This window comes from Protopterus annectens, chromosome 6.part0 (assembly GCF_019279795.1).
Source record: "Protopterus annectens isolate FY-2018-M chromosome 6.part0, PAN1.0, whole genome shotgun sequence".
Taxonomy (NCBI): domain Eukaryota; kingdom Metazoa; phylum Chordata; order Ceratodontiformes; family Protopteridae; genus Protopterus; species Protopterus annectens.
Window position 1 is genome coordinate 1,877,349,294 of NC_056737.1, and position 27,555 is coordinate 1,877,376,848.

The 27,555-nt window shown below is 37.6% G+C and overlaps 1 protein-coding gene across 1 annotated transcript in view; it reads left to right on the forward strand.

Annotated features, from left to right (window-relative positions):
- The window catches only part of ZNF804A (zinc finger protein 804A), a 1,529,955-nt gene that overhangs the window by 942,918 nt on the left and 559,482 nt on the right, over nt 1-27,555 (forward strand). The window lies entirely within an intron of this gene.

The following is a 27,555-nucleotide window of genomic DNA, read 5'->3' on the forward strand; positions in this document are numbered from 1 at the left end:
ATATATACCCAAGTTCTTCTTCAAATCCTAGACTCTAAAATAAAGTTTAATCATATATCAAGTTATTTATTTATTGATTTATTTGATTTATTTATTTGACATTTATTTGTGAGGAAAGACCACTGGGCCTAAGAGAACCCATTTTCAGTGGAGGCCTGGGGAGAAATGTGTGAATTACCATAGTTACAAAAGTTACAAAAATGACATTTCATTTTAGCAATAGTTTAAAAATCAGGATTACAGGGAAAATAAAACATTCAACTGCAACAAAAGTGAATAGAAAACTATATGCAGTATTACAGATCTGAACTGCAAGGGAAAAATAAGAATACATGCAGCTTAATCAAAACTGCAAAAAGAAGACAATGGCTACAAATGCAGGAAAATTCCTAGAAAAGACACCCATGGAGCATAGGATGGGTGTGTGACTACATAAATAGGTTTTATTAGAGAGAAGTAAAAACGAAAGGGAAATAGAATAATAATATAGAGAATATGGAAGGAGAGAGTAAAAACAAGTAGGAGAGGATATTGTGTATGGTTGAAGAGGTCAGTGAATTATTTAGTATGTAGCTTATCAACCTGGGGTTGAGCAGGAGTAGCCCCATAATTTAGAGAGGTGTTTCTTAACTGAGTGTTTAAAGACAGCAGGTATGTGGTTGGATCTGATGGTTAAGGGGAGGGTGTTCCAGGTTTTAGTTATGGAGCAGGAGTATAGACTTTGACCTGCAGATATCTGGCATGGCAATCTCCTAAAAGTTGCTTGATTTTTGACCTAAGGGATCTAGAGGGTGTGAAAGTATGGAAGATATTGTTAAGGATTGGGCAGGATAAGAGTTTATGGATGATCTTATGAGCCATTTTAAGTTGTAGGAAGGTTAGATATTGTGGAAGTTCAAGTCAACTGAGAGAGAGCGAAGGGGTATGCAGTGACAAATGGAGTATTTTGCATCAGTGGCAAATTTTGTCACTTTATCGTAGCAAGATTCAAATTTAGATTTGAGATTAGTTTGTAAATTTGTAAGAACAGGGGCACCATATAAGAGAGTGGCAGAAGCTAGGAGGTGGGAAGAGAGAGTTTTTTTTTTGGGGGGGGGGTCTAGGAAATTTTTGTGCCGGTAGCGAATACCTAGTTGCACGTGTTTTTTTTTAATACTGTTTTGAATATGGAGGTCGAACTTGAGGTGATCATCAATGGTGATATCTAGAAATTTGGCATGAGGAACAAGCTCTATTTTGGGGTTGTTCTTTGACAGAATAAAAAAATGGCTTTTATTTAGGGAGAGATATTTGGGGTGAAAAGTATGAGTTTGGTTTTAGAGGGGTTAAGTAGTAATTGGGTATTAGTAAGACAACTTTCTATGGATGAAAAAGCAGCTTGAGTGATTTGCTGAAGGTGAGAGAGAGAGAGTGTTAGGAGAGCATATAATTGTTGACTCATTGGCGTATTATATGAATGTACACAGTAGGGTGAATGTATGTCGGTCTTTACTAAGGATGTTGAATAGGAATGGACAAAGGCTAGAGCCTTGGGGAACTCCAGTTGAGGTGTTCTGGAAAGAGGAGATGGAAGTCAAGTGATTTAACTGCCTGCTTTCTATTGGATAGATAGCTAGTAAACCACTTGGTAGATAGAGGGGATAATCCAAGGTTGCTTAGCTTTTGAATAAGAAGATGACATGTAACAGTGTTAAAGGCTTTAGAAAGGTCAAGGAACAGAGAGGAGACAAGTTTTCCCGAGTGCCAAGCTTTGTTAACAGTTTCAGTGAATTGTAGCAAGGCAGTGTTAGTGCTATAGTCAGGTCTAAAGACATGTGGTGTTGGTGTAAAAGTTGTTTTTTTAGGAAATAAAAGTGTATACATTTTTCCAGAAGATTGGAGATGGGTGACAGAAGTATAATGGGCCAGAAGTTGGACATTTGAATTGAGTTACCCTCCTTTGTGTAGATGTATGATGAAAGATATTGTTTCCAGAGTGTTGGAACATAGGCTTCTATGATGGATCTGTTAATGAAGATGGAAACAGGATATGCTATGGATTCCGCTGAAATTTTGAGATATTGAACAGGGAGGTTATCAGGAGAGATAGAGCAGGGTTTGCATTTGAGAAGGAGCCTTTTAATAGTATTTGTGAAGACAGGTTGAAGTGAGAAGGCATGAGTAGATATGGGAGGAGTGGTGAGTGGGGTAGAGAGTGAATCAAGGGAGGAAGAGGATGGTATGATGTTAGGGGATTATATATGAGGAATATAGGAGCTGTGTAGGTAAGTGGGGAGAGGTAAAGCGCTTGGAGTGATATTCTGCATCCATTCAATGAAGTGATTGTTGAAGAAGTTAGCTATTTGATGTGGAGTTTTGTCAGGAAGAGGGGTAGGGTTAGTTTTTTTCGTGGGTTGAGGAGTTAAGAGATGGTAGACTAAAATTACTTGGGATTTTGTTTACTAGTAGATCGGAGTGGTAGACAGTAGTATTTTTTTGTCTTTATTTAAAGATTTCTTTATCTGGTGATGAAGTTGTCTAAACTGTGATAGGTCAAAGGAGGATTTAGATGCACGCCATGGTTTCCAAAGTATGTCTCTGATTCTCATTAGTTCTCAAAAATCTTTGGATAGCTTGGATGTGGAGATGATTTTGATTTTTTTCCTACATATGGGTGCTAGGTGGTTTAGAATGTCCAAAAAAGTAGTGTTGAAGTAGTTGACTACATTGTCTACTGATAGTGTTCTGAGGATGGATCAGTTTACATTTTTAATTTGTTGATAAGTAATTGTGGGTGAAAGTTAGTGGTATTCTATGTGGTTTTGTATCGATTGTTTTAAGGGGATGAAAGAGAGCTCTGAGAGTGAAAGTGGGGAGGTGATTGCTTATTGTATCAGCAAAGGTGGCGGAATTACAGTACTTGGATGGGTCAGATACCAGAATCCAGTCAATTATGGAGCCCTGCCTGTTGTTACTGATATATTCGGTTGGAGTATTGATAAGTTGAGTAAAGTTAAGCAAGTTTATGCTATAGGAGTGGAATTTGCTGGTAAGGTTTCAACAGTTAATGCTGGCATCACATAGGATAATAGTTTCATTATGTATGACGTTTCAGATCCAGGAGAGTATGTCTTCTAGGATGGGAATGTTTGGTCCAGGAGGAATGTAGATTACAGTGAGAGATATAGGTTTAGAATTGTTCAGTTTTACGAAAGTAATTAGTAGTTCAGCATTGTGAACTTGTGGGAAGGGATTACAGTAGGGAGTAATAGTAAGGGAGTTAAAATAGAAGAGGGCAAGACCACCAGTTTCTTGTGGAGTCTGTCAGCTTTGATAACATCATAACTGGGGGGGGGGGGGACTTTCAGAGTCTTTAATACTGTGTTTTAGCCAAATCTCTGTAGCAGCATGAATATCAGGAGAGTTGTGTGACAGCCAGGCACAGAAGCTGGTAATTTTGTTGCAGATACTCTGAAAGTTAAATGTGAATATTTGTAGTTTTTTTTTTGTGGATGGCTTTTTAGAGGTGGGTGAATAAGAGTTGAGACTAGAGTGAGATGAAGGAGTAGGGGGGAGTTGGGACCAGGATTGAGGTGAATGTCGCTGCAGAGAATTATATTAGAGAAGAAGAAGTAAACCTTTGAGTTAGTATAGTTATATTTTGTTTTATAGCAAGTAAAAGTTGAAAGGTAGTTATGAGTATTAATTGGGAGAATGTAGAATTTTTGGAATAGGATTGGGTTAGGATGAACAGGTTGGAAGAAATGGAAGAGTAACTTGAGAAAGGAAGGGTGATTACGATGAGTGTAGGGGTGGTTTTGAAGGAGGAATTTAGTGTATGATTAAAAAGAAGTTAACTTTATTGTTATTTAGAAATATACTTATATGGTAGATGGACTGGTTAGCACATTAATCTTTTTTCATGATGATTTCACCAGTAACAGTGTTTGAAACTGCAAAGAGATTATTATTCTGTATAGCCATTCATGAAAAAAGATACTTAAGGAAGGGATTTTAATATCCTGGATACTGTCTTTACCTGTTTGTTCAGTCCACTGCAAAATTCTAGTCCTGTAGCATAATGTATATATATGACTTGATATCATTTGTAATTTCTGTGTTCTTGAACATGTGTCTGCTCGAAATAAATACAAAGGTAAATTCAGCAATAAACAAATAAAGAAAGAAAACAGAAGCCTTGGGTATGGTATCATAAAATCTTATATAAAGAGGTTCTATTAAACAAGTTCAACATAGCTTTCAGAAGTAGTTACCACAGTCAGAAAACAATTCTAGGTTAAGGAAAGCATATTAACCATGTATTTATGTTATCAAATCTTCCTGCTTTATCCACAAAGTTTGCATGACCTCTAAATGTTGAATGTAATAATACAGTAAATCTCAACTCATCTCTAAGGTTGAAAGTAATATTATAAAACTGTAAAGGAAAATTTGTGTGTTATTAGTAAACAAATAATCACCCACCTGTGAATTATCGTAAATATACTTACAGAAGATTTTGTGGAGACTTCAGAATAAGATATGTAACAACAAATATCAAGAGTATTTTAGGGACATGGGAAACCATTTCTATTATTAGAAGAGATATGAGAACTGCTACAAGTCAATAAGATGTCTGTCTCATAGTTCAAAGGGAATATTTTCTCATTGTCTGTAGGAGTTTTCTCTAGATTTTTCAGTTCCATCAATCCTGTCAAAAATATACTGTTTAACTGGTCAATTTAATCTAGCCTTACGATATGTATTTAAACTATCTTTGTATATTGCATTTATCTTTACTGTTATTGCCTGGTAGTGGCCTCAAAGGAGGCAGACCTGTTCACTCACCCACGTAACAAATAAAGTAAAATTGCTACAGCAGCTACAGACTTGCAGCTTATGTGTTCAGCATTGCAGTGAATATCATAAAATAAAGTCAGTCATCTGTATATGTTTTATAGATTATATAAACCTAAGTTTTAGCAAATGGCATATAATTAAGTGCTTCCCTATATAAAGAATAATGGACTTAAGGTTTAGTAAATGTAAATAAAATTAAATGGTATAATATTCTTACAAATTCATAAATAATATATAGAGAAATTTGGTTCGGTAAGAGACAAAATGGGATATGTTTAGCTATGAATTACATGTATTGCTGTCTGATGTTTAGTAGCATTAGCAGATGTCCATTGTTGAAAGCAGCTGTAATCAGGAACAATAAAAAAGTTGGGCTTCCTGTACCATGGAGGAAGTTATAAGTCATGTGTGATATGCGATTTGTACCATGTCACATTTCACCTGCTGGTACAAACAGGAAGTACAAATAGTATAAGTGTAGCAATTCTTGGTTACAGACTAAAACTTGAACTATAATGCATTCTGCAGGTTGCATGACCATGCACATCCTTTAACTGATTTTTAAGCTACCTACCCTTACTGTAAATTGAACTTTATAAGCTCTTCCCTTTCTACACTGCTGTTTATATCTTAAAATATTTATTGGCTTTTCCTTGTGCTTATTTTGAAAAAAAAAAGTATGTTTGCATCTCGTTGTCTGTTCTCTAAATTCATTCTACTGGCAGTTGGATAAAGCAGTGGATTTTTACATTCTAGCGAGCTTTTTTTTTATATCAAGAGGACAGAGGATTTTCCATCTAGTGGCAGTGAGTGGTAGCCTGGTCTGTATAGGCTGGCGGGTCACACTAGAGATTCCTGCATGTAGTTGTTTTATTGACTTGAGGGCTTCTTAATCAGCTTACCTTGATTTCCGTGTCTTTATAAATTCTCTAGAACCGAGTGGCTCTTGGCTCATTTCTATAAAGCAAAGTAATTTTATTGACTAATCACACTTTTATACATTGTTTAAAGTACAATGCTGTACTCTTGAATTATGTATAGCCTTTCCTTAAGTTTAAGTTTATGTGTGGTAGCATTTTACTTTGGACACTCTTTTACTGTGATTTTTTATTAGGACTCGGATTATTCACCTAATAGAAATAGTTATTTACCTGGTCTATCTGAGTTGGGAAGCATACAAAAAGGTTTTAAGTGTAGTAGTTTTATTGGCCAGAGGGCTCAGTAGTCAGTTTTCTGTATTTTCAGTGCTGATATAAATTTGGTACATTTGTATGGAGCTGTTCACTGTGCCAGTGCCTTGTACAGATGCAAACATCTGGAAACATTGCTTATTTACATTATACTGTGAAAGTTTACTGTGCTATTTAGTGTTTTTAGCACTGCTTTAAAGTTTAAAGTTGCATTTTATTCATGGACAACTAGTTTGCCTGGTGAGCTGCATCTACACATTTAGTTAGGATTATTTAGGTCTACCTTTCCTTAGTATACCACCCAAGACTATTGCTGTTCAGAGAACATCTGGTTTGGGTGCTGGGCAGCATTGGTAGTTTGGTTAACTGAAGATTACACCAAGTAAGCACCCTTCCATTGTCAAGTTACAAACAGCCTCCACTCCTATCCCTTGAAAGTACACAACAGGACATGCTATCTCTGCATTCAGCTTGGTGGATATAGGTATGCTGAGGAATGTAACAATTGCCTTATGTACACACTGACAACCACTTAACTGTCAAACAGACAAGTAAAGTATGTGAGAAATGTAGTTACACATAGACAATGGAGGCTAGACTCTCATATACTGAGACAAAACTGCTACAAACAGGTTGTGAGCAACTCACACACATCACTCAACACCTCAACACACACACACACACACACACACACACACACACACACACACACACACACACACACACACACACACACACACACACACAAAGGACCATACACATAGACCCACATATGCAGAGGTGCTCACATGTAACTTGTCCAAACCTCAAAGGCCTCTCAAGTGCAGTCCTTACAGAAACAACATAATTCCCATCACAACACATAAAGCCAGATATCATTGTGTCTCAGCTACAAAGCCCATAAGGTAAAACAGTTCACAACCCAATATTCTAGTCATATGAGACTCAATTGCGAGACACACTGATGTTCCTCTTACTAGGCTGGATAAGGAGAAGGTTACAGTTAATTGCTTGTCATGGTCCAGGATCCACCAAGACATGCAAGCACTCAGGTCACTTATTCTTAAGAACCAGTCTTATTTAATATACTGTGCTTTAATTTCATTGTAAGTCTGACACTGATGAAGGTCATTGGCCAAAACTGGTATGCTTTACTGGCAGACCTTTATAATGGTCTTTTTAAACATTTACATGTTTGAATTAAGTGTAATTTACTGTTGACATGGTGTGCTGCCCAGATTCAGTGACATCTATACTAAATGTACACAATCTGTATTCAAGAACATCCCAACCACATTTTTCCCCTTTCTAGTCAGTCAGAAAGATTACACTAAGTGTACATATAGTCTATACTTTGTAGTAACCTTTATGAATCCCCATCAATATGTGTTGTCCTCACTGGTAAGATCAGATCACAAAGGGATCCCCCTTAAAATAAAAGTAAAACTAGTCCCCCGCCTAACTGCAAAAACTTTAAGAACTGTTTTAAGGGAAATGACCCTGCATTAAGGGATGGCATGGCTAGTTTCCAAGATCCACAAAATCCAGAAAACACTGCAACCCTTGCAGAGGCATACACAAAAGCCCTGTAGGACCATATAAACAACTGTATAGAAATTACAATACCAGACCAAAATAAACCCAAGTCACACTGCAAAAATAAGTTATCCATGTGGACTCCTTGTATTAATTGCTTGTACAACAGAAGAAAGAAAGAAAATATTGGCAAGAAGTAAGAGGGAATGTACACAAATGAGGAAACAGTCCCTCATTAGTCTAAACATGTGAATCAAGGAGCTATTCAAGGGTCTGAAAGCAGACTGTGATGTAAATATAGCCTCCAATGCTAAGGATAACCATAAGGCATTTTTCAGTTATGTCTGCAATCTTAAGTGAAACACCCAACAATGTGCGTTATTAGTTGTAGATGGCATCATGTACACTCAGTCAGCAGATACAGAAAATCTGCTGGATGACATATTCAAATGAAATTTCACCTCCCCATCACCCAGAGTTATCCCCCAAGAAATACCCTCCACCACTCCACTGCCTATTATAACCAAAGAATAGTTTGTCACTGCACTCTCTAAAGCTAAAAACTTGGTACAGTAGGGCCTGATGATATAACAGATTGCCTCTTAAACAGCTTAAATCAGGACTTATCAGGTCCATTGGGTTCTCTATTTAACCACATCCTCTGTACTGTCATCCCTCTGCATAAGAGAGGACTATCTACTTACCCAAGAAATTACAGACCTATAAGTTTGGCTAGTCTTATATGTAAGGCCATGGAATGAATAATCATGAACCTGATAAATAATGACATAGAAAACATCTGCAAGCTAGACTTGACCCAATTCAGCTTTGTCAAGGGCAGGTCATGCCTACTGAATCTGGTGGATTTCTTTGAAAAAGTCACTAAGGCTATGGATGAAGGAAAAACAGTACATACCATGTATCTTGACTTGACCAATGCATTTGACACAAATATTTTAAATAAACTCACAAAACTGGTCATAAATTCCAATGTCACCAGATGGCTAGCCAATTAGCTCATTGAGAGGACACATGTGGTTAAAGTGGATGAATCCAGATCCAGCAAGAGGCCACTTTCTAGTGGTGTGCCACAGGGCTCAGTGTTGGGACCACTCCTGTTGGGAATATACTTCACTAAAGTAAAGGCTAATAATGTGGAAGTCCTCTGGATGATAAAGTTTGCCAACAACTGTAAGCTGGGGACAATCATTGAATTGAATAATGATGTAGATATCCTTCAGGATGGTCTGGATCAGACAAATGACTGGGCCCAGAACCATGACCTAAAACTAAATGGCAAAAAATGCATTATTATATCCTCTGGGAAGTCAAATGCTTCTGCAAATTACAACATCAATAACACACCCCTAAGAGTAGGCATAAATGTGAGACATCTAGCTACACAGATAGACGGCATCTTGAACTTTGATTGCCATATTCCCACAGTGGTGAGGAAGTCCTTCTCTGTGGCACAACGTATATGTAAAGGTATGGTATCCAGAGTTAAGGAAGTTATAGTCTTACTTAACTCAGCCCTCATTAAACTAATAATCTAGTATAATGCACCATTTGGCATGTACTTGACTAGGCATTTAAAGCAGCTGTAGTGACTTCAGAAGTTCAATACAAAGAAAATATTGGGTGCAAACAACATGTCCTATACAGACAAAGTAAAAGCCCTATCCCTTTATTCTGCCTCCTCCTGACTATTATGGGGTGACCTATGCCTGACCTAAAAGGTACTCACAAATCCAGCCCTGATGGAGCTGCTACACATCCACAAGTCAAACAGCACAACGGTCACCTGATCTAGAGATCTAAACTTCGTCAGTGACTCAAAGAAAACATGCTGTTGAGACAGATATGTGTCTTAGAGATTGCCCCTCCTTTGGAACAGGCTTCCTTTTCATATTGGGCAGAGCTCTTCCCTGGCCCTCTCCAAACACAGTTTGGAGCAATGGATAGTCAATATTAAATTCACACCTGGAGTAGTGACTGTATCCCTTATGTACAGGCACAATTTGTAAATACTCAAGGCATAGGCACAAATCCATGCCATTGTTTTGCCCCTGGGGGCCATATATGGGGTAAAATCAGGTTTCATTGGCTAGGCTTGTAATGGCTCCTAAGTCCTTAACTTAGTAATCTCTTGTGAACTCGTGAAAACAATGCAAAATTTTTGATATTTGTCATCCTTCTGATTTTCTTCAATTCTGTAAATGTAATTTTGTAATTTTGGTCACTTTCTACATCTTACTTGCAACATGGTAAAACAAGTCTGTTAACAGACCATTTGTAGTTAGAAGCTACTTTTCATGTACAAAGCCATAGCAAAATTTGTAGGTCAAAAAGTCTTGCTATACAAATCACAACAGTAAAATTCTCTGTGCCTGAACTCCTAAGTTTTGTCACCAGAAATGCAAAATAAGTAATGTCCTACAAGTTAAGTACAGCACCAGTGCTGACAATGTGATCCTGATCAAGCCAGAAAAATAATTCCCACTAAACATAGTCAGCCTGCAGACCTAAAGTTATCACTTATTTCTGTTGCTTGAGATGCGTGCCCACTTCAACAGAACAGTCTGTTTTAACTCTGGTTACATGACATGTGGCCATAAAAAACAAAGAGGATTCACATTTTGTAAGACAGATGACAATGTAAACAAACAGGAGTATAATACAGCAAGGTAGAAATAGTAATTACAGAACAAAAATGCTGTGGCCTTATGTAAAATTTTTTGGGGGGGGCAGGGAAGTACATAAATGAAAATAAACAAAACGCATTCAATGTGATGTCTCAGTTATTGAGATAACTGAGTAAAAATGGTACAGATATGGAAATGGAAATTGCACAGGTCTGTCATCATCAACAAACAGCAGGTTAGTACAGGAATTCAAATGATTAGAATAGGTAAGATTAGAATAGGTAAGATAGTCAAGAATAGGCACCACACAAACACAACACAAAAGAAATGGTGCCTTAAAATTACATTGCTTCACTTTCCATGGTAAATATCAATCAATCATGGCAATAGAACAAAAGGGTAACAAAAGAAAGTCATATGGAACAAAGTATCATTTCTTGTTAAAAAAAAAGTTATAAGGGGGAATTGTAAAAAGGGGAGCATTTAAAATGTCACATGGATAGATTACAAAAAAGCATTTAACAGCATCCCATTCATGAATGTAGGAGTGCTTACAGATGTATGAGATGCATTCTGCATTAATCAATTACATTACAGCGACCATGAAACAGTGGCAAACCACTTTGCAGCTAAGCCATGATAAAGGGCAATTTATTATCCCATGGATAAAAATTCAAATGAGAATATTCCAATGTGACTGTCACCGCTGATCTTTTGTCTTGCACTTGACCCATTAAGCTGTCTACTTAATAGATTAGGTCATGGTTACTATTAGGCTCCCAGAAAACAACAAAGTGTAAAGATTTATTATCTTCTTTTTGTGGGTTGTTTAAAACTATATAGTTCATCAGATGAGGAACTGAAAGCACAACTGCAAATGGTCAAAACTTTCTCAGATAATATAAGAATGACATTTGATGTTGATAATTGTGCAAAAGTAGCATTTAAGACAGGAAAGCTGCAGCACAAATAAAATATCTGTCTGGGACAGGAATTTGATATAAAGGAACTTGAGCAGGAGGGAGAGTATAAATATTTGGAAATTGATGAAGAACCAATAATAAAACATGAGCAAATGCATACAAAACTCAGCAAGGCATATTTTAGAAAACTAAAATTAATACTGAAAACAGCCCTGGCAGTCTTGGTGTGATTGACTGGTCCCAAAAGGTATTGGATCTTTTTTTTAAGAAAACAAAAAAAAAATGCTTCACACTTATCAAATTATATATAAAAACAGTACATACCAAGATTTTATATTTCTTATTCTGAAGGAGGTATAAGCCTCCTCAAAATTGATCACAGGTATAGATCTGCAATCGAAGAACTTCATACATATCTGCTGACTTCACAAGATCTGAACATAGTGAAAGTTTTAAAACATTTGGTGAACACGTCTAAGATGACTTCTCTTAATTTAGTAGAAATATATTGGTGTCAACCAGGAATGAATATTAAACCAGAAGTAGACAAAAATCAGGCAGCAACTGAATGTGCCAAAAGACAAAAGAAAGAATATAAGGAGAAGGATCAGAAGAAATGGCAAGAAATATGGAAAAAACTATAAATACAGTTAGAAATATAGAAAACTCCTGGAACAACCTCATATTGGTCAGGATCTCACACAGGAATGGTCAAGGAGAGGTGAATTTAAACCCAACGATGACAAGTTAATATTGGTGGCCCAGGATAGTGGACTATATACTCATTGGTTTTCAAAGTCCATTGAACATCTGGGAGAAACAAACAAATACAGGTTCTGTAAAACAGAACTGAGAACAGTTGCACAGCTGGTTGCTGGACGTGTTAAACTAATGGCAGAGGCCTGTATACTGAAAGGCATAATATCGTGGCAAGACTGTTGCAGTGGGGATTGTGCAAACATTACAATATTGAAGTAGCTGAAAAGCACTGGAAACATGATCCACAAAGCATTATAGAGAATGATGAAGTTTATAAAACATGGAATCACCCATTACCAACAATTCAAAAAACAGACGCGAGAAAACCAGATATAGTAGTCCATGAATCAAAGACAAAAGTAGCATTGATCATTGAAATTGCAGTGACTATACTGTCTTACGTACAGAGAGACACAAGGTCATAAAATACCAGGATGTGTAAGCAGAAAGGAGGGCAATGTGGAAGAAGGATACCCAGACAGTTCCAGTGGTAGTAGGAGCAATGGGTCTCATTAAAAAGAATATGCAGTCATATTTAGATATGCTATCGATACATGTAACTCCATATAAATTACAGAAAGAATCAGTTCTGGGCACATTGCAGGTACTGCAAAGAGCACTTTTTCGTAACATCAACAACTGGAACAATACTAATTGCACGAACTATAATTAGACTTAAGAATGGGGTCCATTTCCGTCATGCTATTAGAAACCCAAAAGACTTGGAGAAATTTAACCAGGGGTTATATAAATGCCTAACCCAATGAATGGTCAAATGCTATACAAATTGTACAGTTTCTGAAGCAAAAAGTTTGTTACTTTTGTATTTAATTTTATTGATAAACAGCAACAATTAAAAAGCAAAACTGATGTAGCTGAAAAATTACGGCATACCTCTCAAGTGTACCTCATTACGAAGAACATACCTCATTTAGGGTCTTAAAAAGTTCATGTTCCTCGAAGTTCCTCAAAGTTCCACATTGAAAGTCTCTGTCCCACATTCAGTGTTAGGAATTTTTTAAGTGAAATCCATTGTAAATTTTAATGAATCAAATCTTCTTTATAAGTAAAACCAGCATATTTTAACCATCCTATGACCTTCCTAGCTGAAGTTGTTAGTAAGCCATTAGTATGTGACTTTCCCGGTCAACAAATGTTAAATAAATAAATAAATAAATAAATAAATGTGTTCCACATTTTGTCCATTTGTTCCACATTATGAGGGCTAGTGTTCCTCATTTTGGAGATGGAAGGTTGAGAGCTATGAATTACGGTTATTATGACATTATGAAAGAGTGAGCCCACAATACCTAACTACCTAAATTGGTATATAAGGTGCTGAATTTCCATATTAATGTCAGAAAAAGGAGATTCTTACAGCCAAGTAAGACAAGTTGTTAGTTATGACTCTCAAGTGGAATACCCTACACTGAATTAACATATGTGTATATTTAATAATGAAACCATAAGAGGAGTAAAAAGGTCCAGTTCTAAATAACTATGTTGTGTTGATAATCCATTATCAGCACCTACCCTGATATCATTTTGTGGGTAATGTCATAAAGAAAAATTAAGTAGATAGTGAAATTAAAACTTCCAAAAATATTCCATCATTTTCATTTTTAAACCAGCTGCAGTTTTGAAATTAGGAGCATAATCAGAAATTAATTTTATTACGAAAGCAAGAAATATATAGATATATGCTTTAAGAACATCCATACCTGACAATATAGATACAACAAAATAAATGATTCTGAGACAGAGGTTAAACTTCTTGATGTAGGGTGAAACATGTAAGCCAGGAAAAATTCATTAGAGAGTGTTTTCAGACAAGGTGAAAATGCAAGTTCATATAACATGATGTGTCATTGTATACTCATATAAATGAAATTCAATATATCAAACAAAACTTCTCAGTCTTCACATGAGTGAAAATTCAAAAAAAAAAAATATATATATATATATATATATATATATATATATATATATATATATATATATATATATATATATATATATATATATTTTTTTTTTGCATGGGCCAAACTGCCCAGCAATCCCCCAATTAATTATTTACCTACTCTTTGTAATCTTGCACAGAAAAAAAATATATCAATATGCAATTAGTTAATTACTGATCAGCTGTACGAGATTTTTTCTCTCTGATGAAGACATGATTCAACCACCTAAATGACACATAATATTCATAAGATACACACACATACACACACACACACACACACACACACACACACACACACACACACACATATATGTGTGTGTGTGTGTGTGTGTGTGTGTGTGTGTGTGTGTGTGTGTGTGTGTGTATGGTTTACTATCAAAATGAAGAATGGAGGCTTGGCAAACAGAGAAATGTCTAGCACCAGTTGACTTGTTCCTGTATTGCTAACCTTCAATTCTCCAAGCATCTGTTGCAGCGAATACCACTGTGCATTCGCTGATATGTGTTTAATGTTACAAATAGAGATTGCTGTACAGTGCGGATTGGGAAATGTATCCTTTACCTCACTGTAGTGCGATCTTGGAGTTGGAATATATAGTTTGAAGGAGGTGTGGAGGGCCCCATGCAAAAAAGTGAATTCTATCATTTGGCAGTATTAAACTGTGATTGTTCTTACTGCTGAAAAGCAAGCGGGTAAGTTGTGGTACTTAAGTATATCCTGGCTTACATCAAAAACTGCAGAATTAAAAATGTTTGATATTTCGATTCAGCAATGTCAGTGAATTAATACGCAGCACATCAAGCATTTAAACTATGTTTTTAACTGGATTATGTTGAGATGTTCCATACTTTGGCCGACATCTGGTTAATCATGCCAAAGCAGAAAAGAAAGCCAATAAATGTGCATACACCTGTAGGCAAAGACATTGCCAAGCCAAACCATTATGGTATAAAGTTTAATACAAAATATCCACACCAAATAAGCCCTTTTGTTTCACCTATGGAAACTTCATCAGAATGGTGCATTGTCACAAACAAACTATTAAAATAATCAAAACCTAAATGTAAGTGGCTGTAAGTTAATTACACAACATTTGAAAATTTAAAGAAACATCACAGAAGCATGTATACTCTTGTTTAATACACACACACACACACACACACACATATATATATATATATATATATATTAATATATATATATATATATATATATATATATATATATATATATATATATATATATATCTTTTCAAAACACACACAACAAGCCAATGTATGACTGGAACCACAGAAAAAGCCAAGAATCAGTTTACGCGTTTCGTTCACTTTTAATATAACATGAACTTCTTCAGAATAACTGTTACAACCTCTAATACCATTTAAATATTGTTCTACATAGAACATGTGATCTTTAGTAACCAATACTGATGTCCTAATACTTAATTGAAAATTCACTATGAAACTATTTTCTTCGTCTTAGAAAACAGGTAAAAAATACAAAGTAAAAAAAAAAACAAAGTAAAGTAAATGTTATATAAAATGTAAATAATTTATATTTTATATGAAATGTGAATGACAACCCTGCTTATACTTTTGTAAATCTTCTGCATAATAAATACAAAATAAAATAATTGATAAAAAATAGTAAAAAACAAGTGTCAAAGTTACAATCTTTGTGCTTGTAAAAAGCACTTGATGCTTATAACATCATTTAGCCCAGGAAGCTGATCTGCATTAAGCAGAATTTGCCATAAAGCTTCCTTACACTCTAAATGAACCTTGAAATTTCCAGAGAACAGATCGTCTTTTACCCTTTCAAGTACTGAAAACCTAAACTTTTTGAAATCTTTACAGGACAATGCATGTCTTGCAAGTGCATTTGACATATCTTTTTTTCTTATTGCTAACATGTTCATAAATGCATCTATTCAAAGTCCTGATGGTCTTACCTATATAAAAGTGTTTGCATGAATCACATAAAGCAATGTACACCACATTTTGGGTTTTACAAGTGTAATGCCCTCTACTGTTTATGACTTTTTTTAGATGCTTCAAAAAGATTGTACTACTCCCTGATATATACCTACATTGCTTACAATCATTACAGGGAAATGTACCATAACTAGAAATTTCAGTACTTGTATACTTGTTACTTTCCTCCATAGTCTTTATATTGATGTTTTTTTTTGTAAGTAAACAGTGGGACCTTACCAATGATTAAACTCAAATCATTATTACCAAGTACCACTTTCCAATTATTGGTAATTATTTTCCTAATTAAAACCATCTCATTAAAGTGGGGATAGGAAAAGCTAACCTATAGGCACTACCTGTCCTAGCCTCAGTGTTCCCTACTGTTCTAGAAATCAACAAAGTTTGATGTAAAATAGGACATGCTTTATTTGTCCTTAAATCAAAAACCTCCTTTGATATATTATTGAGCCATACACTGTCATAATCTCTTTCAATGAAAAAAACAGTCAATTTTTCTACCTCATTGAAAAAAGTGTCATCACTACTTGTCAATCTACTCAATCGGATAAATTGTCCCTTAACTACACCACGTTTCATAAAATCAGGATGTAAACTATCATGGTGTAGATATTGATTGACAAATGTGGACTTCCTAAAGATGTTACTTTCAAAACGTGTGTTAATACAACTTACACTTAGATGTAAATCCAAAAAGTTGATATTTACACCAAAATGTCCAATGGTGAATCTTAGAAAATTTGTAGATTTATTTAAATAATCTCCACTCCACAGAAAAATTAAATCATCTATGTATCTTTTATAAAAAAGAATGTTATCTGCTAATGGGTGTAGATATAAAAACTTAATTTCCCACATAGCCATCACTAGGTTGGCGAAACTTGGGGCAAATCTAGAACCCATAGCAATACCTGAAATCTGTTGAAAATAGGTGTCTTCAAATGTAAAAAATGTATTTTCTAAAACGAGGTCCATTAAAGGACATATAGTACTGACCAAGTTATTTTCCATATCAGTGTGAACACTTAGATATTCTCTTAAAAATTCCACACCAGTGGTTTGGTTAATGCTTGTATATAAAGATGTTACATCTAATGATACAAAGTGGAAAGATCTATCTCTTAAATCAAATTGACCCAAGAGTTGCAAGTGCCAAGAATCTCTCAGATATGACTTAGTCTTTTGAACTACTGGGTTTAACCATTTATCTAACCATACCGAAATAGATTCTGTCTTTGAAAAACTAGCTGACACTATTGGTCTAAATGGTATATCTTCACTTTGTTTGTGCAGTTTAGGAATACCAAAAATTGTAGCCAATTTTGGATATTCAATGTTCAAAAAATCATAAACTGTATTGTCAATATTACCTTGAGTAAATAAATCAAACAGAAGAAAATCCACCATTTTGAAACTCTTGGTAATGTATTCTTTAGTGACTACCTTGTAACAACTGTCATCGTTCAACAAAGTGTTCATTGCTACACTATAGTCACTAGACCTCATGATGACAATTGTGCCTCCCTTATCAGCTTTCATTATGCGCCATTCTTTTTTATTAGCCACATAATCTAATGCTTTAAGTTCAGCAGGAGTCAAATTGTACACCCTATAGTTGTTACACTCTCTTATTTTCCCAAATTCGTACAGTTACGCCAATACACACAATACATGGTGCCATCACAGGCCAGTTACCGTTACATTCCTATTGCAGAACACACCCACCCACTGGGTTATATTCCTCACACAGGCCAACAGGTGCTTATCCACACTACTTATTCCATCATGTACCTTATGTGTAGTCCAGCATTTGTGCTTTCCGTCAGTGGCAGAGCTCACGTGCGAGTATGGTGGACTGGACACTGTATCGGTGACACTGCATGACACCCTGAGGGACACATGTCGTTTGAGTCTATTAATCTTCCACATTGACTTTCACAGGCCATACATTGTAATTCACATTTGTGGACAAACATGCTTATGACTTGTACATGTTTTGTCATTTGTCCTGACGTCTTTCTTCTCACCTGTCCACCTAGTATCACTGGTTCTGTACATTTCATTAGGACGGGTTACCTTCATACCTCTCACCTGTACACATTATGGGTATACGCCCTGGGGTTTAACCTATGATTCTGTTACATTTGTCATGATAATGTGCCTTTCTGATAGATTGCTGGCAAGCCATGATGGACAGTGCGGTTAGGTAATCATGACTGACATTTCTGTTTCATGATTACTAACTCTCATAACAGTCATATTCCCAACTATGCAATTATTCTATCAACGGTTTTACTTTGTCTGAGGTATATTTAATATAGTCCCTATTTGTCTGTCGTGTACTATGCCTTAGTCCAGCTGTCTTATTCTGACATTCTGGCAGGTATGGTTACCATCTTGGTCGTATGCGTGTCCATCCATGATAATCGCCTACATGACACTGATATAGGTCCCTACATCTTCCCCCAATGGTTTACACAATATCCAGTGGATGGGTTACACCTTTTTGGTAAATATAGGTGTGTGCTATACCCACATAGGTATATTGATCACTCCAATGGGGCGTACCTAATAGATCTGTGCCAACCAGCACCTTGGCCCAATTCTGCATACCCATGATTCCCATACCTGACACACCTCCACAGTACCCATTAGACATGTTTAATGTGAGAGATAATAAAGTGTGAGGACACTTCCGAGCACTCCCCACTCTGTGGATATCAGCTCGTACGTCATACATTCAATCGACCCATGTGTTATTACCCTTGCACCTGCTACTGTTGCATGTACAGCTATATCGTAGTTGCAGCTGTGACGTCTTTCACATCAATGATGGTTCGCACTTCATACGGATCAATTTTTGGGGTCCTGCAAAGGACACCTATATTCAAGTTTAATGTGTAGAACTTGCAGGCCCTGTCACACTGGTACTTTCCGGGAAATGGTTTGGAAACCATCAGTGTATTCTCCTTTCATGCATGTCTGTCTGTCTATCCATATTAGCTATACCATGACCTATTTATGTACATGTGTTATATGTACAGGGACATATGTTTGTTATGTATATATCTATTTATGTATCCTGTGTGTATAGATATATATATCTGTACATATATACATATGTCTGTACATTCCTCATCTCGTAATTTGCTTTGGATTATGTCTGTGGATATATGTGTATATATATATCTCCATATCATACCTTTCAACTGTACAGATTTCCGCTGCATGTACAGCTGTTTGCCTCTTATCTTTGCTCCGTTTTTCATAACCTTGTGTCTATCTGGCAAGTTAGTGGCATATCATTAAAGACTGATGTTGGTAAATAATGACAAACATTTCAGGTTACGACTTCATACCCTTCAGAGAATCCATGCTAGTGACACACCTGTTATTCTATCCACTTTCTATGTTTGTTAGGCAATATCTGGGGATTGTCCCTATTTGTGGTCCGTTTTTCATAACCTTGTGTCTATCTGGCAAGTTAGTGGCATATCATTAAAGACTGACGTTGGTAAATAATGACAAACATTTCAGGTTACAACTTCATACCCTTCAGAGAATCCATGCTAGCGACACACCTGTTATTCTATCCACTTTCTATGTTTGTTAGGGCAATATCTGGGGATTGTCCCTATTTGTACCAGTTGTTGTCATGGCTTTGTCCGGTTTCGTACTTTACGGGTTTAACAGGTATGAGCCATGTACATAGAACGTGGGGAAAACACCATTCATTTTATATTCTGTGAGCGGATTACACACGCGCAGGTGCACTTGCATATCCTTATTGTGGGTTACATATGTTTCATAGATGATTGTGCTTCCATGAACTTTCATAATTCTGACCATAACAGTTACATATCTGTATTCCAGTTTACGGACTACTGCGAAACACACATTCACCTTTACATATTTAAATGTGTGTACTGCACGAACGCTTTAATTACACTTTCAAGTTATATGTGCAGTGGTCGTAGGTTAACCGGGACTGCATTCACGTTGGTGGATACCGGAACCACTATTCTATTGGTGTTCTCCCTCATTGATATGAATACCCATAGTACTTAGCTACATCAACATACGCCTCACCGCTTCACCTACGACACAGGCATCTATTCTCCTGCTGGGAAAAAGGCGGTACTACATATTACACATTCCCTATTGCCTACTGCTGTGGACTCCGGCTGCATTGTTAATCACTCCGAGGGTATGCAGAACACCACGGCATATAGTCCAGCCACATACACGTCTTTGATTGTCAGGGTGTTCATGTAGTGGTCTGGGTTGAGGCTTGTCCACCTGGTGAACGGAACTTCCCTGGCCGAGGTCAAATGTCAGACGAAGCATATGGACAGGGATTATCTCCCTATTTTGAAGTTTTACCTGTGTTTATAGACACAGGTGTTTGGCCACCTGTCAGCAGTTTATTCTGTTGGCATTACATATTATGGGTGGGGTTGTTACAGTCCATACTCCATGGTGAGGGGTGTTCCCATTCACATTTGACTATTACCTGTATACAGTCATAGGAGGATTATTATCTTTGGACATGAAGTGACTACAGGTATGCAGTTGTACATTACACAAGTGTGAAGGGCTGTTCCTGTAAATATGTACAGACCATACCTCTCAACCTCTTAGAGCACCGAACCTGCGCAAAACCTACATGATGGGGGGACAATTAGGGACACATTTTAACGATTGCTCTTACAAGCTTAGAACATTGATAGAATGCTAGGTTTTGCATTAGCATGACTTTTCTGCAGGTTGTGGAGTCTTATGCTCAGGATATTTCTCATTATTTAGTGACGTCAATCCTCAGCAATTTATCACACTGGTGCAGATTGTCGGAGGCACACACCAACACTATGGTGCGAACCTGTGGTCATTCTTAGGGTTGCCACCTTTTCGACTGCCCAAAGTGGGACATGTTCTGTAGAGATGTCAGATTTTCCAGAACAAAACCTACTTACAGCCGTGCATGGTACTGAACTTTAACCTTTTTTGTACATATAATAGCTTATTCTAGTAACATTTGAATTGCTTAAGCTACTTCACATAACATATTGAGGATTCATATATAAAATAACCATTTTATGCGACTATTAAAGTAAATTAGGAAATAAACTCTCAGGATATTTGCTATGTCTTGATTTTTTTCACAGGACACTGCCTACAGAGGGATTGTTACTCGCAAAGTGGGACAGGTGGTGACCCTAGTCATTCTGCGAATATCCGGACAGTTGAGTGGTATGGCACGGACCTCTGTAATACGCTGTTGTGTTCTGGCACAGCAGTAGCTCAGCATTAAAGACTGCAGTCGGAACGTGCTGACAGACAGTTGGGTTTCAGACTTCATACTCCAGACATTAATGCCAATGTGCAAACTGTTATTCTATCATATTCTATGTTTCTAAGAGATATGTTTACAGATTGTCCCTGAGTTTGGACCTTTGTCTCACTTATATTCATGGCTCTGTCCAGATATCTTGCTCACACAGGTTGACAGGTATGGTCAGTCACGACTGCACACAGTCAGTGTCCCTCACACTTGATCAGGGTTGACCTGTTTACGTAGTGTCTTCCTCGCCCTCATGCCATTTTCCACTTTGCAAATGTGTGCATTATATTCTCCCTCCTATTCGTGTCTGGACACGTACGTCATGGGAAGGTATTTTATCCTCGGTGGTAGGTTATGCCTGCCCACTTAGGGCTGGACAGTGTCATGGACCTCCACTGCACATTCTGACTTGTGTCCAGATATCTACTGGATTGGACATCATGTCGTCATACCCATTCTACTATTTACACAAGTTGGTCATCCTGTGGGGGATATCCCAAAAATTGGTCAAGACGAAAACAAGTTAGATAACGAAGATTTTTGTGGCTTCATGAAAGCGTGCAGGGGGTTTTACCTGCAGGGGATACATGGTTTGCAATCCTGACACTGCCTAGGGTGACAATACCTAATATATATGCATAGGGGTCACTGTGTGTAGCTGTTTCTGCAACAAACCAGTGGACCAAGTACGGCTGGATTTGTTGGACGTTTTGGTATGGTGGTAGGTTGTGTGTTGTGGAGGGTATGCTGGGTAGGCTATTATGCATCCAGGTGTGTTGCATTTGTTATGGCCAGTTCCATCAGGACCCATCTGTGGGTATGTGATGGTGCCGTATCTATACATTTGTCTCGCATATTTCCATATTCATATGTTTGTGGGATTGTGTTCTACACTATGGCCTGTCTGCTTGTCTTGCAGCTGTTTCTACATGAGGTTGTGTTTCTTTCCACTTCACCCGCTGCCCCCTCATACACCTCCGGTTCACCTTTTCTGCATACGACACAAGTATTGCCTTTGTGGAATTTACCATTAAACACACACCCCTCACACGCGAATTACTCACACCCCGTAGAGCACTACTTTGTTTGTTGGCCCATGACACGGTCAGAGTTACACATTGACTACCCTACATGTGTCGGGTACCTTTATGGTTGTGTGGACTACCCTGCCATGTTTGCTTTCCACATGCTATACCTCACGCACATAGGTACACGCCCTTACTTCACTTTCATTACTTGGTTGGTGTATCCGGGTACTACCCGTCTGACTGTGTCACATACACATTTGGATTATACAGCTGCCTTCCGGATTTTGTCAGCGCCTGTTCTACTCATTGGTAGGATGGCACCTTTTCCTATGTCCAAGCTATTCCTTACACATGTCTGACTGTTGTGGACATTGCCTCCCCACAATCAACGGTTGTGTTTCCACCTTTTCAATTGGCCACAGTGTGACATAGGGTTACCACCTGTCCCACTTTGTGAGAGACAGTCCCTCTTTGGGCAGTTGTATCCTGACATGTAATTGTCAACATGGCAAATGTCCTGAGATTTTAGGACAAACATATTTCTTATATTTTATGTGATAGTTGCATTAAGCAGTTAATTCTGTATCTAAAATACCTGACTGTTATGAGAAACAGAATAAGCAACTCAAATGCTACAGGAATACACTTTTCTGTAGGCAAAACAGTTATGTTCTGTCCTTTATACTGGCCGTGGGTATGTGTCGGCCTGTACAGTCTGATGTCTGTACCAAACATGTCCCACTTTGGCCATTTGTAAGGGTGGCAACCCTACTGTGACAGTTGCGGTGAACACAGCATATTTTACAGGCCGAGACATATCCACGGTCAGTTCGGCAGATAGAACTTACAATTCTTGCCTATATCTAAGCTTATTCTTGTAGCATTTTGGTATCTTATTCTGTTTGTTATGACATTTATGTATTATAAGTCCAGTGAAATACGTTTAATGCAACTATTGCATGACGTCTACGGAGGAATTATGTCCTATATTCCCTGGACATTTGCCAGTTTTACATGTTTGTGTCAGGACACATCTGCCCACAGAGGGACTGTCGCTCACAAAGTGGGACAGGTGGTAATCTTGGTTGACGATACGGATCATACTGTTCCTTTCGGCCTACATGTGTTCGTGTTGTTATGGCTCGTTTATATGCTCCTTCTGTTCCGTTTACATGCGTATGCTATTTCCTATCACATTTGGTATGTGAAATACGGACATACCTTTTGTATGTGACTATTACATGGCTTGTGGGATATGATTCAGACATACGGTCACTACCTATACCTACATTTCTCCTTGTGTATTTTGTTATGGACACATCTGCACAGCTATGTTCCCTCCCTCAAATTATGGGTTGGCTGGTGACCCTCTCCGTTGGACTGGACGTACCTACTGGCGGTGCGCTAACATCTGATACATTTCACTTCCACATGGTATAGCTATCAACACTACGTTGGACTACAGGCACACGGTTTTCCTGTCATTTGTTCATGGGTAGGGGCCCGTTATTCCCTACCGTGCATTTGTGTTTGAGTCTTCATTTTCTGTTCGCAGGGACTCTGCTTTGCATACGTTTCAGTCTTCACGGACACTGAAAGGTATGATTACTATTGCTGGCGGAATATAATATTCAGCAGTTTAGGTTGCTCCTTGAATGCTGACATTGACACGCCACCCTGCGCAACTTCGATATGCCCCTTGCACTCGCGCACGTTTCCTATGCATGTGGCTGTGGTGGCTGCACGCCTTCATTAATATGCATATGGCGCAACTACTCCACATCTACGCCGCACGGCTGGCGCAAGCCTTACGCTGGCCTTGCGCTGAGCTACATGAATCCAGGGGTAAGACTTTTATTTCCTCCTGTTCTTCAAGTACTACAGCTTGAGTCATTAAAGTTCTGTGCTGTCACTTCAGTTAGCTCCCAGGTATTTAATCTTGACTTCTTTGACATTAGAGGCTTCATTGACATCTGCTTGCTGTTTCATTAGGGATATTCCTAGTGGTTTAAACCTAAGGTTCAGATCATGAAGACTAGTCTGTGTTTGCAATGGCTAATGATTGCAATGACCGTCAACCTGGACTGATTCTGATGATATCACTCACTTTTTTCAGTAGTTCTATATCACAACAGTTCTCAGACAATTTCTAGTTTGTCCTACTGAGTAGTGGATTCTGGATCCCTGGCTAAGAGATTTTGCTCTGCTGTCATTCAACCCTGTCTCTGAGAAATAAAGTTTCCCCCTTAACATTGCATTGTTCACTTCAAAGCTGCATACTGTCAGTGAACATTCATAGTGTAGCAATTCTTAATTCATTTTTGGCAGGCTGATTTGCTTTACATCTAGCATTCAATCAAAAGACCTATCCCAGCTAAGCCAGTCTAGACTTATTGACACAGGGCTATTTGGCTTTATGGAGGGTACACACTGATCAATAGGGATTCCTTGAACCCTCACACCATTAACACACTTCCCTGTCATAGAGCAGATTAAGCCATGACCTCTGCCTGTATATCACCAGCAAATACCCATACACCCCCTCCATTTTTTTGCAGCATTAGTCAGTGTGACCAAATTACCTAGATCCGAAATTTACACTGCTGAGTGACTAGGCTTAACATGACATGTAGTTTGTGGTCCATTTTCACTTTTTTAGAGGGTACTCCACAACACGTTTGGTGCCTGAAGGTGTTGGTCTTACTGTTCCCCAGCAGGCACCACCCAGAGTTTATACTGCTGCTGCCATTCTGTTGAAAGGTATGCCATTCTGCTGACATTCTTCTCAAGTTCATCTAGGAGGGCTGGGTTTGAACCCCGGTACCTTCATCCTTGTAGGAGAAACACTCAGCATCTTTTTTATGAGCTGAGACAAACCTCATACAGATATGGGGTGAACATGCAATCGACATATAGACAATGACAAGAAGTCAGGATCAAACTCTACACCTTGTGTCTGTGAGGCAAAGATCTTAATTATGATGGCACTACATTCTCACACGTGTTCTTTACACATATATAAAATGATATCAGATTAATAGCATTATGCTTCTTTAAGAAAGGTATAATGGCTTGGGTCGACTAACTCTGGCCTAGTTTGATAAACTGAACATAAATTTACAGTTAAATGTGGGCAGTGTAGTGGATGACAATGTAATGAGTAAACAGCTCAATGTGGGTGGTAGGCAGTGGTTCATGTTATATGACCGAAGCCTAGAAATAGCGAACAATCTATTATCAAACCCAAATGCACAAAACCACAAAATGTTTAAGGAATGGATTTTGCTGATCCAAAAAAAATGTACAGGCAACATAAAGTGGGGGGCTTCACCCCCACACCCCTCGATGTGGGGGGCTGTGCCCCCACACACCCCAACCTTAAATATACCAACTCCAAGGTTGCACCACAGTGAAAAAAAACAGTAAAGCCCGGAGAATGGTCCAGCAATATTTTTCCCTGGGAAAAAAATTGCTGATCCATTCCTTCCATATTCTGTGGTTTCATGCATTTAGGATTGACAAATGAGCATTCCCTATTTCTATCATTCGATCATGTAATAGGAACCCAGTAGGCAGCTGGGCAGTGATCCAGCAGATAACTCAATGTGGGTGGTAGGCAGCTGGGTAGTGATCTAAGACAGTCCGATGAGGGTGGTAGGCAGCTGGGTAGTGATCTAAGACAGTCCGATGAGGGTGGTAGGCAGCTGGGTAGTGATCTACGGTTTAACAATGTACATCATCTTTTATAAAGCTAAATACCATTCACTGCAGTTGCATTATTGCAAAATTCAGTTGTATCACTATCTGGCACAAGTTTAAATCAAACATTTGAAGATGATTTATAAAAATCTACTCTTCTGACTCCAACACACTGGCTTATCCTACATTTTCATCTACTCTGCTATTTGGTCTGTTTTAGGAGCTCTATCCTCATATACCTTAGTGTAGCCTTGGAATATTTCCTTCACCTGATATATTAGTACTGCTTTCTTGTGTTAGCTTAGCCTTACAATATCTCCTCCTTTATGCACACTTACAATATCATTCTTATTTTCATATTCCATCATTGATATTGCTCAGATTTCTTTCTAGAGCACGGTCTTTACTTTTTTTTTATTTCTTAACATTGCTGGATATATGCTTTTCTTTTTGATTACTACGGAATCTATGCTGTACAACTTGTAAGTTCTTAAATTAAGTTGTGATAAACTCTTCTAAGATTATGGTTACAAATCATCTGTTTTGCATTATGTGTTAATATTATCTATTCTATTCATTTGAGACTGTACATTGTATATATCTTGCAGTATTTTTTTTTTTGCTGTATTTAGCACTGAATGCAGCTGCTTCAGGACTGTGTAAAATATAATTTTGCACTACTGTGATATTTTAGTGTAGTAATGCACACCTCCCACATTTGCCTTTTATATAGAACTTTTCTCCCCAAGACTACAACTGAAAAGAGGCCCCACCCTGTAGGAAAATCTAGTTATTAAAATGTGCATCAATCAATAAATAAACAAATGAAGACATACAAACATCCATAGATACATACACAGATGAACATCCGCGTTCTTCCCATTACTATAATTGTATTTGGTTGCCAGTAAGCTTTATATTCCTCTTATATGCAGGAGAATTCCAGTATAGTTACTGCATGTTTTATGCAAAGTAGGTTCATTTGTGGTCAGCAGTGATTAATTTATATTTCACAAAATGCCCATTTCCATAATACTTGAATAAAGATAATGGACCGTGAAATCACTGTAGTGTTGTGATAGAATAAAGGAGTAGTCCCAGCATGGAGCATGTGCACTTGGAATTCTTTTTAACCACCTAGGCTCTACATAAGTTCTAATCTCACATCATTGGAACATTGTGGATAAACGTTCAGACAGCATTGAACATCACATACACATTGCACTTGCTGTATGCCACTCTCTGCAATTAACTGGAGTAAGATAATTGTCTTTTAACTGAAAGAAAAAAAACTATATCCTGATTTCTGCTTTTTGTAATTTCACACGTGAAAATTAACACACCTGCAAAACTGAAGTTGCAAATATAATCATGCGCTGTATGCTACACAGAAAAGGTAACATGTCCCTTGATTAATTTCCTGTTATGACTTTAAATGACTGAAGTAACAGAAAGACAATACAATGCATTGCATTAAGTGCATTGACTGGTTTAAAATAAAACAATCACTTATCTGCATAAAGTTGTAATTTACATGACTGGTATAATCTCGCTGTGAGAAATCACTGTAATCTTAATGTCCCTGTTTAACAAGTGACTATCCCTGTGAACCCAGCAATACATCTATAAATCACAGT